Here is an 18552-nt window from a genome sequence, read left to right as displayed (position 1 = left end):
GAAACATTAACCAGATAAGATTTAATTTAAATCAACTGCTGGTCTTCAATGACTGTACAATCTTCCAGTACTACCTTTGTGTCAAACTTTGTGTTTCTCTCGACACCTGCTAACCTATTTACAACCATCCGCTTCTGACTGGCATCATCTTCACAACTGTTTATTAACCCCGAGTAAAAATTATGTTTACTTATTTCTATTATTTAATTTTAATAGTTAATTCACTTCCACTCTAATTTATTTACGGCTCCACAATTGACTTGTGTTGTTGCACTCACAAAGAAAATAAACACATACCTGTATTTCGATTTTAGAATCCAAGTTAGATTTTAAAGCGTTTATTTGCGGTCTACTATGTTTCTAGTGCTATAAATAATATTGGTCAAGAAAATATGTGCATACGTAAGGCTAAAAGGACTACTTTAGTCAAAATGCATCTACTGCCGTCCCGTCACTTGCATACTGCTTCTGATATAAGGGGAAGGGTGTACCATCTCTTTGATTTTCCTTTAACTACAGTAAAATTGTTAAGGGAGAGAACAAGTTTCGATAACCTTTTGTGCAGAACATTCACAGCTTTGTTTATCAAGGTGGGTTTTCGAACATTCGTCACTGGTGCAATCTAAAATAAAACTTAGATAGTAACTTCGTCTTTGCAATTCTCATAACACTCATGATCAAGCACTATTGAATATTTTCCATAATTTAAATATAAACAAATGTTTCTGCCACTTATAAGAACATTAGTTGAAAGTGTCAACGGCTGTTTAGGGTCAGTTAACTTTTGATTATGTGTCGTAAATATATTTTTTAAGGTGAGGCCGATCTCGTGTAAAGCCTTATTCTCTTCGTCCTCGTGAGCTACTGGCCTGTTCGAGGATCTTATCAAGCGGAATAAGGGGAAAGCCGATACAGTACAAAGTCGATGGTACTGATAAAAAGTGCAAGGGTCGCAGATAGAAATTGAACCTGCCTATCTAACTCAGGCCGAAAGTCCAATATCTTAGGCCGCTCGGCCATCGGCTCCCCTGATAATATAATAACATAGTTATTTATTATAATAATATTCTTAGCAATTTTTCAAATTTGTCTCAACTTTTTAACTTTCTTTCAACTTCTGCAAGTATTGCAAAACTAAAATTAGCCAAATCGGTCCAGTAGTTCTCGAGTTATAGTGAGTGTAACAAACGTAATGTTTTATATATATAGCCTATATATGTATATATATATATATATATTATTTATTTACATTAAAACTATGTAGTTTATTATTTAAATTTTTATTTTAATATACGTACATGTATTTATGTATCCAAAAACTTGATTCACGTGAATGACATACAACGAGCAATTATATTTAGTTTGCAATTCCAGCTTTTGTATTTAGTGATTTTTAACATTCTTAATTATATTACAGCGTCAACACAAATAATACTGATACTAAACATTTAAATTATTCTGTCTGTGATGTATGTTTCAAGACCAACTTCAAAATTGGAAAAGGAACTGATAAAATATATAGACCAGATGACGAAGTAAATATTAACAATTGAAGTTACATACCTTTATGTGTCAATGTGCCATTTTGAACGGATTTTCATTTAAATTTCTAAAAACCCTCGATACTCTGTGCCCTCGATAGTAATATATACTTCATGTCATGAAGTACTCTGTGGCTGCTAAGACTAGCGCGGTACCGTGTTGAACATTGCTTCGAATTTGGAGTGAATTAAATAGAAGTATTATTTTAAATCTTAGCTACAACCGGAGCTTTCTTTTATTTAATCGTCTACATGTATGTTTGAGAATCGGAACTTGGAAGATTAAGAGAAGATCTTTCACTAACGCCAGTGAAAGAAATCTTGATCAATTGTAGAGTGCCTTTCTATGTATTTCACCATGTCTCACCATTCCAGAACAGATTTTATATTATCATTCAACTTTCCTGGTCTATGATTGTTGGTAAGTAGATATTTTCCTTACATAGTTTGTGAGCTGTATTGCCTAAACGGAATTCTGTGTAAGTTTCTAGTGCAGGCCTTAAATGGGCAGAATAAAGCATGAAAGGAAGCCGATAACTTTCATGTTAAAATAATTTAAATACTTTGAAAAAAATCAATACTACTAATCTTAAGATTTAAGTAACACAATAAAAGGTAAGGTTTATATTTTAAAATATGACATGAATAACTATAGATCATTTCTAGAAAGCCCATCACGTTAAATACATCGAAATGCTCGTGGCAAGGAACAAACTCTCAGAATTTTCCTAGCTGTTTTCCTTCAAGGTAATGGGTCCTTTTTAAACTACTGGAGTTCAGCTCTTAAAAGTAATTGAGATCGACGTTTAAGACGATTAGCTAATGATCGGTTTCAATTCTTCCAAGAACAAACAACTGGGAAAATTTGAGAATAACAGTGATAATTATATATGAGTTAGTGCACTTAAAGCGAAATAATACTATGGATTGGGTAAGCTGATCCAAGACACATAACATTTGCCACATATTTCTTAGATAATTTAAAATCCCATTGTGAATGTACATAATAAACTAATAGAGTAAATGAGACAAAAGTGAAGCTGTAATCTGATCACATATTGATGTTCTTCAATTTTTTCCATTAAACATTGTCTGCGTATTCTACTGGTATTATTACTTATTTAAATATTTATTTTAATGAACGAAAAATGTAATAAATCTTCGCTGAACTGATTTATTTGTTGTCCATAACTTAGCTAAGTAGACTAAAAAAGTCTAACTAACGTTAATGTGCATAAGATAATACGACGTTATTAGAATCATTGTTACAACTTTAGTGATAATTGCTATCAGCATGAGAGATGTAAACCTCACTTTATGAAGAACTCGCCGTGTTAACGTGAATAAGACAATACTATGTTATTAGCATAATTATTACGATTTTAGCGATCATTTCTGTAAGTAGGCGAGATTTAAACCACAAATTAGGAACAACATCTACCATGTTTACGTGCATGACATAGTACGATATTTTAGCATCATTGTTACAATTTTAGCGATAATTCATCTCGGTTCCTCGACTAGTACATATATGGACGAAAACATTTTAGATGCTTGGTCTAGGCAACAGTAATAACAGCGCAGCGCTGCCACACTGGGCGACGATGTTCGACCCGCTTTGCTCGGTCTATTTGACAATAGCTGCGATGTCACTGTTACCGTCTGCTTTGATGAACGGTTATCGTGTTAATAATCAAAACTCAACGTATTACAGTTGTGTAATTATTCATGCAATTTCTTTTGATAGAGTTATAAAGCCAATATGTGTATAAGATCAAACTAAAGACATGAAAACTTCTTGAAATACTGATAGTTCAATAAATATAATTCATTATTGATTCAGGTGATAACACTGTGACGCGAGCTGCTGGAACACACTCTAAAAGATCCATAACTTAACAACCGAAAAAGTAAAATGAGTCAAAGTCACTGTATAATAAAAGTGGATGTACCAAAAGAAACCACTCAGACGTGCCAAGGACGAACTACTGCCTCGAGACCAACGTCTGTTTATGAGGCGAATATTATTGTTTGGCATTATTGATTCCTGGTAAGCCTAAAAGCAATATGAATGAATATAAACCTCCTAACTGCTAAAAGGGTGAGAATGAACTTGTTCTCTATTAATCACAAATATACTACAAACTATTTTATCAAGTACTCAATGCATTTCCTTGAAGCACGCTAAGGTTCAGTTAGAGGTTATTTAATTTTCTTGAGGAGCAACATATTTGGACTTGACTAGAAGCTTGAGATAGAACAGGCGTTGTTGAGGAATAGATAATTGTGAGTTATGAAATATAAAACATTATGCATTAAGCACAAGTGCTAAAAATGTAAGCATAATTTTCCAATTGTATCGGTGTAAATGCTGTTACAAACTGGATAATAAATTCCTGTTTCATGTAGTATTTTCTTTGATAGAATGGGTTGAAAAACTATAAAATCTGGGCTACTTGTCAGTACTTTTATATACACTTATATTTGTGCAATCGGTTTAGAGTTGGAGTGATAAAAAAATTATTTTGAACACAGTCATTTAAGATACAATTTATAAAAACAGGAATAAAACACTTAGTTTTTAGGAGAGGTTATAGGAATTTGGGTTGGATTTTTGGATGTCTAAGAATCAGACCAAAAAACTGATAAATATAAGGATATGCAGTTTTTACAGTATGTGCAAGAAGGGCGACTGGAAGGAAAGATATAGATTTTTATTTACGAAACAGTTTAATTGAAGAAAGTATTATAGAAAACCATTTATTGAATTAAATAATATTTAATTATGAAATATAACAATTAATACATAAATGAAAAATATGTCTCCTCTAGAAGGTATAGCTCATGTAGCCAACTTTCACAATAATATAAATGATTAATTAAATTAATATAATAATAACAATTTTCACATTATTATCTTCAGTAGTTTTTTTTTAATTGAATCACAAGTTTCCTAAAGTTTTTAATCTGAATATAAGTATTTCCTCGAAGAAAAACTTCTGTTTTTTGTCTTCAGTAGAAGCCTATACATTTACAGTAAAACATTATTTTCCAAATCAAATTTCGATTTCACCGCCATCAATAATTACCAAATATATAGACACGTGATGTCAAATATTCTAATCTTGTGCGGTTAACAAACTAGATGTATTTTCCAAGATTATGTAGATATACGTGACAGGTTTAAAAATCTTAAATTCACAATTTATCAATTTGTCTTTCAATTTCACTATGCATTCAATTTATCTTGATCTTCAGCGTAGTTTAGAGTTAACGCTGCGACTTTCTAACCCAGACGTCACGGATTCGATTCCCATGGAGGTCAATAAATATTTGTAGGTGGGTTTTGAACCATTTTATCGTAAAAGCTTTTTGTGTGCTCAATTTAAATGCCATTGGCGTAGTACTTAATTTGAGATTTGATATGTTGTGCTTTCGAACGCGAAATAAAAAATCTATATCATTGAGAAGAGTTCAGGAGCAATCAAAATAATGGTTGATTTAGTTAGAAGTTACAATTTAAAAAATGTTATAATGCTTCGTTTGTTTTTATTTAGACACATTTGTAACTAAACATGAACAATGATATCTGTCAAATGAATGCCACATACAGCCCTACAAACTTACCCTTTTGGATGAAATCTTTCCATCACTTTTTAGTTCAATTGTTATGGAATTCAATGAATAACCCTGTGAATCTCATCAGTTCCAGAATCGAGTTGTGCTTGTTTAAGTAATCCTTCTGCTTCAAGTAACACCATAGGTCATACGATCTCGCTGACTAATGTTGGTCATCGAAATGAAAGATTAAACACGATCGGGAAACTGTGAGCAACAACTGCACGCCTTCTCGAGCTGTATGATAAGTGGCCCGTCTTGTTAAAACTACAAATCGTTATCACCACCCAATTTTTCTAACTGCTGCCAAAATAATCGCTTATTATCTCCTGATAACGTCCTCCGTGGACAGTAACTGCGTCGCCAAGGGAGTTTTCAGAAAAGTAAGGGCAACTACTTTTACTATTAAGTCTATAGTTCCCTTTTTAGGATGCATTTGTTTCGTGTGAACATCATGAGGACTTTCAAGTTCCCAAACGCAGCAGTTTTGCTCATTTACTCTGCCATTGAGATGAAAATGAGTTTTAACAGAAAAGATGATTTTTTGCAACATTGTCATAACTCTGATTATTCTCCAACATTCAGTTAGAAAATTCTCTCCTCTGTCGATGGTTTCCCGGTTTCAACTCTTGTGTCAATTGAATCTTGTATGCAGGCAAATGCAGATCTTTAGTCACAATGCACTACGTTGTACTGTAGGGAAGGCCTAATTGCTGCGAGCGACAAATTGAGGTTGCCGGATTTTCTCGAGCAGTTGCTCTTGTTGTGACGACATTTGTCAATGGTCGGCCACTCCGAGCCTTTGAAAATCTAACACTGAACCCATTACATTAAATTTATCAATCAGTAAAAGGTTCATCACACGTTATTCAATCCAATAGCACTCAATAACAATAAATGTCATTTAACAGCAATGCCCCATTACAAACAGCTGTTTATCTTACAAAAGAGAACAGTGCTGTCAATTTGTAAAGTTTACTAAGTTTGTTAAATCAATTAATTTTTTAGTTGTGTTAACTCCTGAAGAATCGGTATATTTAATTATATTACCATTTGAAAAATGCAACATTGGGGACAAAGCAAATTATTTTTCCACTCTAATTTTATGATTCAAAACAATAAGAAATCAACAAGAAGAAGTTTAATTTATCAAAATATAATTCAATCTATGTAGTACAGTTTTATTTATATTTTTAAATAACGTATTGTGGAATGAAAATACTTGACCTGTTTTAATTTGAAAATTACAAACGCCCTGAAACTCATCCTGATGCAACACAGGCACATTGAGCTGTGAGAAAATAGTGTTGATATTTATTGAAGGCTAATCCTACCACAAAGTAATTAAATGCCACTTTACAAAATTTCAATTGCCACGTGCTAATAAATGTATTATAAAAATCTTTAAACTGTGTTAAAGTAGACTAACCTTTCCGTTAATACTTCTACGTAATTTCATAACACTAAAATGGGTTAAGTTATAGTCTTGTAATTCAGCATGGGAATGTACCTTACCATAAATTAACTTAACATAATAAACCTTACCATAGTTTAACTTACCACACCCTAAAAGGAAAAAAATATTGATTTTAAAAATGGTGGCCGTTTAAAAATGTTCATTCTTGATTTCACAAAGTATATGTAAAAGGAAACATGTTTATGGCACATAAAACGTAGTTTATAAATAAAGACAAAATATTAAATATGCTATTTGTAAGAATGGGGTAAGAAATTACTAAGAAAATGCATTTTTTTACTGTTCAAATAAACTTAAACCATGTAAATCCCCTTAATTAAGCTAATATAGCTTAATATAGCTACAAAACAGAATTATTTCTCATCCAATCCCAATAAAAGAGATACTAAACTTTTTTCTTTTCTGAGCTGCTTGCAATATCTCTGAAAACTTACGTTTCTAGTTTAAGTTTCCGAAACTTAACACCCATTAAGCTATTAATGTATTTTTCTTATTGTTGACAGCAATATAGCAAAATTAATTCATTCTAAATTGAAACGCTTTAACTACAACGAGTCTATTTCATTTCATGATATTGTAGTAAAGCTTATGCAGCCTTGAAGAAGTTACTAGTAAACTCGCTATAAAATATAGCACCGTTATAAATTATAGCCAGTTTATACTACTTCCCACTGATGTTCCCTTACCTAACCAGTTGAATTTAATAGTCTTTCAACAGCTTCTACGAGTCTCAAGCATTCATACAACACTACAAAAAACGTGATCTCCCAACAAGTTACGACTCACTAGAGGGTGACAATTAAGTCTGGGACCTCTTTTTTTAATTTTTGAACCACAATAGAAAGAAATACCAAAGTTCAAACGTGCTTACTGGTGATAGTAACGCACCGACCGGATAATCCCTTTGGGGAACGGTCCACAAGGAGTCAGACAAAATTCTTAAATAGCAGCATTGGTCAAGTTTGGTATCACATTAAAGGTCTTACTTAGCAGAGTACAATGCCCAAACCGGACTTCAAAAGGTGGATTCATTCAGTAGTTATAGCTATTTGAATTTTAAAACAATTGAAAAATGCAAATTATTAAGTATTACAAGTAAACACCAATTTTTAAGTACCTGTGATCAAAGTAAGTGTTCAAAATGTCCCCCTCCCATCGTCTGGCAATGTCCTAGGCGGTTTTAAAAGCCATCCACTGCATTTTGAAGGTAGTCACGAGGAATATCTTGAGCTTCTTGGACTGTGAGATTTCTTAGGTGCGCCAAATCTCGAGGCTTAGTACGTTAAACTTTATCTTTGAGGCATCCCCCAAAGAAAAAAATCCAGCGGAGATAAGTCAGGGGAACGAGCAGGCCACTCTACTGCACCACGTCTTCCAATCCATATGTGAGGGAAATATTGTATCCAAGTATTCTCTAACAAGGAAGAGCAAAGTGTGGTGGCGTGCCATCTTGTTGGAAATAAATTCTTTGAAATTGTCGACCAAGAGCAGCGTGTAGTGCAGGAATTATCTCATTTTGGAGCATTGCTAGATAGAAGTCACCATTTAAATTACCATTGATAAATAATGGGCCCACAATTTGATTTCCTATAATACCTGCCCAAACGTTAAGTTTCTGTGGATGCTGTTATGACTCTCTTCTTTCCATTTGCGGATTGATGTTGTCCCAATACCGACAATTATGTGTATTAACACTGTCATTCAACATAAATGTTGCCTCATCAGAAAATAAAATATCGTTCAAAAGGATTTGTTTTTGGTCAATTCTATCCATCATTACTTCACAAAATTAGAGCCGCCGATCTTAGTCGTCTTCGTTCAGTTCCTGAATCAGATGTACTCGGTACGACGCCTTGAAAGCTGCCTTTTTTAAACACTTTTCTGACTGACTCACGAGACATTTCATGAGTTTTCTGCAGCAGATCTAACTGATTCATTTTGGATTCTCGACGAAAGACTGAAGAACATCTAATGATGCGGCTTCACCCGTCGTCACTGTTGTTGGTCTTCCAGTTCTGACACGATCGTTAACGCTACCAGTCTCTATAAAACGGGCCACTGTCTTTATTACTGTGGACTTTGAGATAGGATATCTCTCTGGAAAAGTATCATTGAATAAATTTTTAACTGCTTCATATGATCTTTCATTATTTCCTCACCCACGCATCATTAAATGAGTTATCCTTTCACGCTCACTAAGTGACATAACGTAAATAAACAAATTAATAACCAATTTAAAACTTGTTAATGACTGAAAATTATTCCATCTGCATAACTAAAACCCGCTGAGAGTGCAACTGAACTGTTACCTTCCTAAACAAAATACAGATAACAACGGTTGCAGTCAAAGTTCACTCTTTGGGAAAACCCAAAGAGCCACTTTCCACAATCTAACAGTACTTGTGTTATTGGTAATAATAATTATTGATTCCTACATTCGATTACTACATTGTCAGATGATGGGAGGGGAACATTTTGAACACTTGGAAAAGTGTTTCAATGTTTATTCAAGTTTATTTATTGATTGTTTATTATTTATTATTCAAGTTTATTTATTATTTATTTGATAAAGTTTATTTATTGATCACAGGTACTTAAAAATTGGTTTTTACTTGTAGGCCTACTTAATAATTTAACAATTGTTCAATTGTTTTAAAATTCAAATAGCTATAACTACTGAATGAATCCACCTTTTGAAGTCCGGTTTGGGCATTGTACTCTGCTAAGTAAGACCTTTAAATGTGATACCAAACTTGACCCTATGCTGCTATTTAAGAATTTTGTCTGACTCCTTGTGGATCGTCCCCCAAAGGGATTATCCGGTCGGTGCGTTACTATCACCAGTAAGCACGTGTGAACTTTGGTATTTCTTTCTATTGTGGTTCAAAAATTAAAAAATGAGGTTCCAGACTTAATTGTCACCCTCTAGTGCAGCGGTTCCCAAAAGGTGGTCCAAGTTATTCTATAATTTTGATTTTTTTTAAAGTGTTAAAATATAACACTAAACAGATATTTTAGGTATGCGAGTAAATACGATCAGCGTAGTTTGTAAGTCCATAATGTGAACTGTGACAAGCTTATAGAGACATCATTACTGGGCGAGTGACGGAGCGATAGTACGAGAGTGAGCGGCGAATGACGCTGATATACATTTCCCCACTCCAGCGAAACCGCTCCTAACCGTTGTTTGTCAGCATGGCATTGACCCTGCTCCCCACTACGCGCCGCCACCGACCGACACTCGCAGTCGCTCACAGTGTGATCTCTCAGAATAGATTCATTTGTAACCAATGAATACAAACCTTATTTTTTTGTATTCATTGGTTGTACTGTGTTGTACGTTCAGTGGTACTCAGTGTTGTTGTCTGTTGATAATTTGCATTTATGTAACAACAGTTTATTTAATAATAGTTGGTCGGTTTAGTTTAGTGTTTAGTAGCCAAAAGTAACAATGGATCGTTGGTTAATTAGTGCCAAGTTAAAAAGGCCAATATCTGACGTGGAAAAGGAAGAGCATCCTTCATGTAGTACTGCTATGGTCGATGAAGTGCCCACTGTGAACAGCCCTGTACTAGCTTAAGAAGCGTGAGTAAAAAATTAGGTACCAGTAAAAAAATAAGAAAATACAATAATGAATATTTGGAATTAGGTTTTACATATATTGGTACTGAAGATAATCCAAAGCCACAGTGCGTTATTTGTTTAGAAGTTTTGTCAAATGAAGGCATGAAACCTGCTAAATTGCGACGTCACCTTGAAACAAAACATCCTGAATCTAAAACTAAGTCAGTAGAGTTTTTTCAACCTAAAGCTAAACGAGTAAAAAAAATCTAAAAATATAATTAAAAAAGGTATTGTAGGTCTAAATGTCAATGAAAATGCAACATGAGCTTCTTACCAGGTTGCTGAGCTTATTGCAACTTCTGGCAAGGCACACACAATAGCAGAAGAACTTATTATCCCTGCTGCTGTAAAAATGTGCAGAATTGTGCTTGGAGATCAAGCAGCTAAAATGATCAGCTCAATTCCATTATCGAACAATACAGTTCAAAGGCGAATAACAGATATGTCTGAAAATATCCAATACAATTTATTTATGAAAATAATCTAATAGCGACATGTTTGCCTTGCAAATAGATGAAAGCACGGATATATCCAAGAAAGCTACTATGCTAGTTTTTGTCAGATTTATTTTCGAACATCAATGTTATGAAGATTTTTTGTTCTCTTGTGAACTTATGCATACAAAAAAGGTGAAGATATTTTTTAATGCTATTGATAAGTTTTTTTCCCAACACAATATTAAGTGGGATAAATGTGTTTCTATTACAAGTGATGGTGCTGGAGCTATGTCTGGCTACAAAACAGGATTATTGGGCATATTACAAAAAGTCGCACCACAATGTCCAATGGACTCATCCACAGGGAAGCTCTGGCAGCTGAAAAATATGCCAGTAACACTTAAGACTACCTGTGATGAAGTTGTTAAGATATTAATTTCATTAAATCACGCCCCCTACAATCCAGGCTGTTTGAAGCGTTATGCAGAGACATGCAGAGTGAGCATATTCAGCTCTTGTTACACACCGAGATTAGGTGGCTCTCTCGGGGAAAGGTACTTGAGCGGTTTTTTTTGAACTCAGATGATGCGGTTCGTGTTATTCTAATCAACTGAACGATTTTAATTGGCTATGTAAGGTTGCTTACCTATCAGATATTTTTGGACACTTAAATGAATTAAATTTAAGTTAGCAAGGATTTTATGTGGATATATTCAGAGTGGAGGACAAGATTGCAGCAATGAAACAAAAATTTGAACTTTGGTCCAGAAGAGTTGAAAAAAATCATTTACAAACTTCCGAATTACTACAAATGTTTTTTAGAATCTAACCAGGAGCAGTTATCAGAAAATGTCCCAGAGAAGAAATATCGGCCCACCTTAAAGACTTTAGCAACATCATTGAAAGAGTATTTTCCAGAACCAGATTCTAAGAACAGTTGGATAAGAGATCCCTTTACTACTATGGACATTGAAGAACTAAATTTAATTGAAAAAGAACAAGACCAACTCATTGATTTATCAAGCAATGGCACCCTTAAAAGTACCTACAAGGACGAAACACTCATGGAGTTTTGGTTGATAGTGCAGCGAGAGACCACAAGGAGTTAGCTTTTAAAGCCTTAAAAACATTTAATACAATTTTGCACAACATACAAATGTGAACAGGCGTTCTCCACATTATGCTATATGAAAAACAAATATCGGAATCGTCTCAATGTGCATGACGATTTTCGTTTAAAGGTCTCAAAACTTGCGACCTGATATGAAAGAAAATTCTGGACAAAAAAGATAGATTTCATCTTTCACACTAAGGACTAATCAAAATCATATAAAAAAGTGAAAAAAATCTTTTAAACAATTCATAATATTATAAAATTAAATTGATAACAATTTAAATTATGTAAAATAAAATTATGTAATGTAAAATAAAATTTCATCTTTTTTAAATTTAATGTGTGCCCACTTATTTGTTTCCTAGCTAGGCAAACGAAGGTTTTTGGCATTTGTTTTAATACTTTAAAAAAAAATATTGGATAATAATGTAAAACACAAGAGTGCAATAATTACTTTTCAGTTTATGCTGTATCCATCTTTGGTATATATCCAGTAAGTATAAATAATATAAATATATTACAAGTACATTATGATTATATATATATACATATATATCTGTTTGTGTTTAAGTTATTAATAAATACCCACTTACCATACATTCAAAATTACTTTTAGGGGTCCCCAATGGCTTGAGTTATTTTCAGGGGGTCCTCAACTCGTTAGAATTTGGGAACCGCTGCTCTATGAGGTCGTAACTTTGTTGGAGAGATCACGTTTTTTTGTAGTGTTGTATGAATGCTTGAAGACTCGTAGAAGCTGTGGAAAGACTATTAAATTCAACTGGTTAGGTAAGGGAACATCAGTGGGAAGTAGTATAAACTGGCTATAATTTATAACGGTGCTATATTTTATAGCGAGTTTACTAGTAACTTCTTCAAGGCTGCATAAGCCTTGCTACAATATCATCAAATGAAATAGACTCGTTGTAGTTAAAGCGTTTCAATTTAGAATGAATTAATTTTGGCTACATTGCTGTCAACAATAAGAAAAAATACATTAATAGCTTAATGGGTGTTAAGTTTCGGAAACTTAAACCAGAAACGTAAGTTATCAAAGATATGCTTATATTGCAAGCAGCTCAGAAAAGAAAAAAGTTTAGTATCTTCTTTTTATTGGGATTGGATGAGAAATAATTTCTGTTTCGTAGCTATATTAAGCTATATTAGCTTAATTAAGGGGATTTACATGGTTTAAGTTTATTCAAACAGTAAAAAATTCATTTTCTTAGTAATTTCTTACCCCATTCTTACAAATTGTACTCTGCTAAGTGAGACCTTTAATTTGATACCAAACTTGACCTATGCTGCTATTTAAAGAATTTTGTCTGACTCCTTGTGGACTGTCCTCCAAAGGAATTATCCGGTCGGTAATTGGGCAGATGTGTGCGTTACTAAACACCAGTAAGCACGTGTGAACTTTGGTATTTTTTTATATTGTGGTTTAAAAATTAAAAAAGAGGTTCCAGACTTAATTGTCACCCTGTATAATAGAGTCTACTATACAGAGTGTCCCAGAACTCTCAAAACAATCTTTACAGGTACTATTCCTGTAATTGATCAATTACAAAAAGGGTACTATTTACAAAACAATCTTTACAAGTACTATTCCTGGAGCAAAGTATAACCAAGATTATATAGGACTGTCATAGATACTTTTTATAATAGTAACCATTGTTACCTTGGAAACGGGTAATTTTAATATGTTGTAATCAAAAGAAACCTAGGTCTATAATACTTTACAATAGATAGGGATGTTAAAATCAAAGTCCAGCAATGTGAGTTTTTTCAAATCAACTGATTAGAGCAGCTCAAATGATATCATTTGATGTTGTAATGCATTACAGTGCTGTAACATAGATATTAGTTGATTATTGTTTAGTACTTAGGTAAAAAACAAAATTATCTCCCTAATTTATACAAGCCAATTTCGTTAAACTTGATAGCTTTGATTTGTAATTTAATTGTTATAACTGTGTAGTTAAATAAAATACAATATTTGCAACTTTGTATCATATGGCGTTAAGATCTGTTTATGGTACGTTTCAAGTCAATAAGAAACTGTCATTTTGAAAATAAAGATAGGAAAAACTCATTTTTAGATTGTAATAAACAAAATTTCAACGTTTTACAATAAGCCGTCCTTCAAGTAAAATGTTATATGTAAATAAAACGGCAGTCATATGAGTAACTATAGAAGTTTTTTTCGTGAACAGGCGACATTCAGTTGGCCGTAGAAGAATGGATCATTCCTTACATAATATTTACCAAAACAAAAAATTTGATTTCACTTAAACGTTGGAGTCTACTTAGACCCTACATTCAATGGTGTAAGCATTCTAGGCTTGTAGCTGTATATAGGAAGAATCGAATTATACTAGAAACATTCTCGAGCAAAAAGAAACTATTGTAGAAAGGAATTAAGCACACCTAAAACAAAATCGCGACGAGATTACCGATCTATCGCGACAACTTATAATCACGACAACGTGGTCTCGTCAGAAGGGTGTTACCACAACGTATATACATTTCAACCTGGGAAAATCACAGGTGTTTTGTGTACTATTTACAAATATTCTTAATAATACATTCAACATAGTAGTCTCGCACGAAAGAAGTAATTTACAATAAGAAAAATGTCAATTTTTTGTAAGGACAAGGCTTGCGATATCATTCCTGGTAGGTCTTGATATCATTATCTTTTTTAACGAGTAACTTTGTTTCATTCTTATGACTTATTTTCTTATTCACCTGAAGATCCACCTTCCACATATATTGAAGAAAGAAAAATGTCTTTTTAAAAATCGTTAATAATATGGTTTATTTAACGTTTAAACCATTCATTTTATTGCCTATATTGGATTAAAGGAAACATTTACTGAGGATTTTAGCGATGAATATTTTCAATACAATATATATAATTTATTTTGTGTAGTAGCAGTTGTACCGTCGGTGTGTCGCTCAAACAAGTATGTATAGTGAATTAATTACTCTTGAAGAAATTCCTAAATTCCTTAGAAGGCTGTTTTGAGTACTATAATTTCTTGTACTGTATAATATCGAATGTAACTTTCCTGATCTCAATGTTCTTGTTGGTCTGACCTGTTTTGAATCACACAGATCACAGCAAATATCATGGCCAGTTATATCATGTGCCGGTATGTACAAGCTCATTATTAGGTAAGACCTACCCGCATCCGGGCTTCGTTTGTCAAGATAATACAACTTTCAGCCTTCAAAGAGCGTCAGCATGTGCAATTATTTATACCCTAAAGCAAAAATTCCTCAGGTTCAAGTCAAATCACAAAGAAAAACTTTCATATTAATGTTGTTTTGTGTAAATAAAATGAGTACGTTACTTGAAATCTCAATCTCTAAGAGATTTTGGGCAGTTGTTTCTCCGTGTCTGAAAAATTCGTGCTTTTAGAAACTCTGGCATCTAACAAATTCCTTCCTATAAATGTTCCAATAAAACATATCGACCTTTGGATGTCTTACCCTCTGGTGAGCAGGGTCACAGTGAGATATTAGGGGGCCTGGGAACATGCCAAATTGAGGGCTCCAATGCCAAATATTCATTCGTCTCATTTAAACAAATATATTATCTAAAATAGGCTGTTTAGTCATAATTTTGGAAATTTACACTAATTAATATTACGAATGTTACAATATCTATACAACTAACTCGGGAACACATATATTGGAATAATTAAATAAGTAAAAGTGAAAATATTTATCAAAATAATTTTATTTTCCACTATCATTGTAAATGCAATAAACCCAATGATATAATCTTGAAATAAAATTATTAAAATCCCACACACACACAATACTATGCTTCTAATATACTTCTATGACTTCTTTCTGGCAAAGTTATCTATCATGACATGAAATATTGTAGTGTCATGCTCCATACTCAAAATCATCAAACAGAAACTTCACTCTTCACACTGCGTTTTTATTTTACTAGAGCCGCTTTGCTAAAGGCTCGCTCTCCTGATGCCACTGAAAGAGGTGTACAGCCAAGATACAAAGGTAAGGTAGATACAAATCTATGGGATTACGTTTTCAAATTCCCTTTTTAAAATTTCGATTATGACAGTGATAGCGTAAATAATTCCTCCCTCTCCTTCAAAACTTTTAAATACAACTTTTCCGTTGAAAAATGTTGAGTGCTGGCTATTTATAACGTCGCTAAACCAACACAGAAAGCACAATCTTTAGCCTGTCGTGAGCCACGTTAAGAGAACGATACGGGAGATTAATTTCCTAATATAAATCATAATTATGGTTTTAATGTATCTCCGAACAGCTGCTAAAGCCTTGCAGCAATATTTAATCAAGTAACTAAAAGCTACCCCACTTCAAGAACGTACAGGGGTCTATTAGTAATATTTAAGGTTACTCATAGGCTTTAAAACATTTCTTAGGGTGTTGGGTCTACCCTCTTGGCGGCCCTGCTGCTAAGTTCTGATGGCTAGTAGAACTCCAGCCGCTGACCACCGGATGTTTCCAACCTTTATAACCTTTTGACCTCTCAGATATTTCTGGCTATAAAAGCCTCGTGAACAACCAACCATGAGAGTTGTTTATAAAAGACTTTAGACTACATAACTACTCTTTACGTTACGTACTGAAACTGAAAACATTCGTCAGAATAAACATGTGTTCCCTAAAACTTTCATGTCAGTTTCGATAACTATCCGTAAATCTAAAAGTCTGAAGACACACATAGTTACACGGGGAAACGATTTTGGCCTTGCAGCTCATCTCCTGGACCAATATAATAAACAAAGCCGAATAACTACTTTGGTTAAATTATTTTACGAAAAATGTTAATTCCAGACTGTTGAGTTTCTTATATTCTTAAATTTCTTTCCTCAGGCATACTCCTTCCATAGAATGCACTCATCAATTTTAGTTACAATCTATTTATTTTAAGTCGGGCAGGAGATTGCGTGAAACATATTTATATATCATAAGGTCCTATTCGTTGAAAATATTGTATAAGTTTCATCCTGGGATGTCAGAGGATTATTTAGAAAAAAGTCACTATTTCTTGGGCCTTTGCCCTCTTGGCTCCGAAAGAATTCATATTTTGGTTTAACATATGTTCCTTAATAAAATATTCATACCAAATTTGGGACGTGTTTTTGATCCTGGAGCTCCGCCCCCTTAGATTCAAAATTGCTTACGGGCTATCCTTAGATAAAATTTGTAGCAATGATACATAAATACGTAAATATTATTTAATCGCTTCCAATAGATAGATTTGTAAAATCGCAATTTGTCTTAGCATCCGGTTATTGTTGAATTGCCTTCTCTGAGAACTGTCAGCTAAGTATAACCTACAATACACAGAGCATACACACTTATTCTATATACACCACTCATCCTAACTACATAAATATATCTTATACGCAGTTTGACAACTTTAGAAAATAAATATAAAACAGTCTCTCAAAATATTTAATGATCAATTAATGCCTTCGTCGTGAAGTATCAGAAACCTTTCTACGAACTACTGTGACTCAGGTTCTCGAAATCAAGGATTAATTTAGAATAAGAAAGAAACACGCACGTCAATACAATAACACTATTATACGGCCGCCACCGGTATACGTCATCGTGTCTGTGATGATGACGCTGTGTGGTGGGCGGGGTTTCCTGAGTGTTGGTGCTGAGAAAAAACTAACAGTGACCTCAACCCTTGAAAATTAACTGCAAGGTCACAGATAATCATAGTGCTATGAGCGCAATCTCTATTGATGGTATAATGGCCTTACAGTATGCACCAGTTGGCGTAATGCCATAAATCTAAACAAACGTTAATTAGGTTATAATGTTTAAATAGACTCGAGGCTTGAAACCTGTTCGGCGACTGGTTGTTAGCCATTCAACGGCTAGAAGGAAGAGTTTTTCGTTACGAAGCAGATCATCGCAGACTCTTACTTATGCAGAAGCCCTCACAGGATCAGCTACATCAAATATTGATTGTGTTAAACGGACGCTCTGCTTGATAACAAAAATTGTCACACACCTCATGTATCGAAACGACTTAGACAAGACTTCAGATTCATCAAATGTGCCCGTTGAAACTCGAGATCAAAATTTTGGAAAAGACATCTATCATTGGCCAACAAAGAAAATAAAAATTATACATCTAAATGCTCAAATTGCAACCAATAAAATTGAGAAATTGGCGCTTATGTTGAGGAGCTTAAACCGGATGTGTTTATTATCTCTGAGCACGGATTCAGGTCAAAGGGACTCAAGGGAAGCCAAGGAAACCCGTTCTCACAGCAATGTGTTGCATTCAAATGTTAGAGGAAGGGTTTCTAATGGCAAAAGCGGTCCCAGAGTGTCTGAAGCAGTCTTTGAATGAACCACAGACAAGTTCGATGTCGAATGTCTTGTTAATTGGAGACTCACTCTTGCGTCACTCTGGAAAAAGAGTGGAAAAAAGCGGAGCTGTCGTAGACGTAAACCCGGGGGCAAAAATTTGTCACATTAAGGACAAACTAAAAAGCAATTATGAATCTGCCCAGCCCGGACATAATATACCTTCTTGTTGGTACTAACAATCTTGTCCGTGGTTACAACGGTGGTCCTGGATATAACGGGGGGTTGGGGGAAGCGGGAGGCGCTTCACAGTATGGCTGACTTGTTGAGTACGGCAAAGAAGATCTTCCCAAACTCTGTTATAGTTGTAAATAGTGTTCTCACAAGGCAGGATATAAGTAA

The sequence above is a fragment of the Homalodisca vitripennis genome, chromosome 1 (genome assembly GCF_021130785.1).
Source record: "Homalodisca vitripennis isolate AUS2020 chromosome 1, UT_GWSS_2.1, whole genome shotgun sequence".
Classification (NCBI taxonomy): domain Eukaryota; kingdom Metazoa; phylum Arthropoda; class Insecta; order Hemiptera; family Cicadellidae; genus Homalodisca; species Homalodisca vitripennis.
This window is presented reverse-complemented; position numbering follows the sequence as displayed.